We start from the raw sequence: 1,202 nt of genomic DNA on the forward strand, positions 1-1,202 counted from the left end.
TATAGGATCATATCATCTTCAAATAGAGAGGGTTTTATTTCCTCTTTGCCTATTTGGATGACTTTAATTTCCCTATCTTGCTGTATAGCTCTGGCTAAGACTTCCAGCAAATATTGCATAGGAGTTATGACAAAGGGCATTATTGACTGGTTCCTGTTCACAAAGGGAAGGTTTTCAGTTTCTCTCCATTGAGGATAATGTAGGCTGTTAGTTTTGTATATATGCTCTTAATTATGTTGATGAAATTCCCTTTAATTCCTACTTTTTGAGTGTTTTTATTAGGAATGGATGTTGGATTTTGTCAAATGCCTTTTCTGCATCAATCACTGTGATCATGTGGTTCTTTTCCTTTTTCTTATTTATATGGTGGATTACATTGATTGTTTTTCTAATGTATGCATCCCTGATATGAATCTTACTTGCTTGGTCATGATGTGTTATTTTTTTTTTTTTTTATGTGCTGTTGGATTCTGTTGGCTAGGATTTTGTTGAGAATTTTTGCATCTATGTTCATGAGATTTATTGGTGTATAATTTTCTTTCTTATTGATGTCCTCACCCATTTTTGGTATGTGGGCTATACTTGCTTCATAAAATATATTAGGAAGTTTTCCATCCTCTTCAGTATTCTGGAATAATTTGAATAGAATTGGTGACAGGTCTTCCCTGAATGTTTGGTAGAACTCACCAGTGAAGCCCTCTGGGCCTGGACTTCTTTTGCTTGGAAGTTTTTGATGACCTGATCAATTTCTTCTTTAGTTATGGACCTGTTCAAGTCTTCTACTTCACTCTTTGTAAGTTTAGGTAGGTTGTGCTTTTCTAAAAATGTATCCATCTCTTCTAAGTTTTCAAATTTGTTGTAGTACAACACTTTATAGTATTCTATTATTATCTTTTTTATTTCTTTTGTTTCATTGTGTGACATATCCCATGTAGTTTATAATGTGTGTTATTTTTGTCTTCTCCCTCTTTTTTTTTTTTTTTGTTAGGTTTGCCAATGTTTTGTCAATTTTATTAATCCTTCAAAGAACAAACTTCTTGTACTGTTTATTCTTTCTATAGTTTTCCTGTTCTCTGTCTCATTTATTTCTGCTCTAATCTTTATTATTACATTTCTTTTGGTGACTGTAGTTTCCCTCTGTTGGTCTGTTTCTAATTGTTGTAGATGCTGTGTTAATGTGTTAATTTTGGTTCTTTCTTCTT

This window comes from Chrysochloris asiatica, unplaced genomic scaffold (assembly GCF_000296735.1).
Source record: "Chrysochloris asiatica unplaced genomic scaffold, ChrAsi1.0 scaffold00084, whole genome shotgun sequence".
NCBI classification, from domain to species: domain Eukaryota; kingdom Metazoa; phylum Chordata; class Mammalia; order Afrosoricida; family Chrysochloridae; genus Chrysochloris; species Chrysochloris asiatica.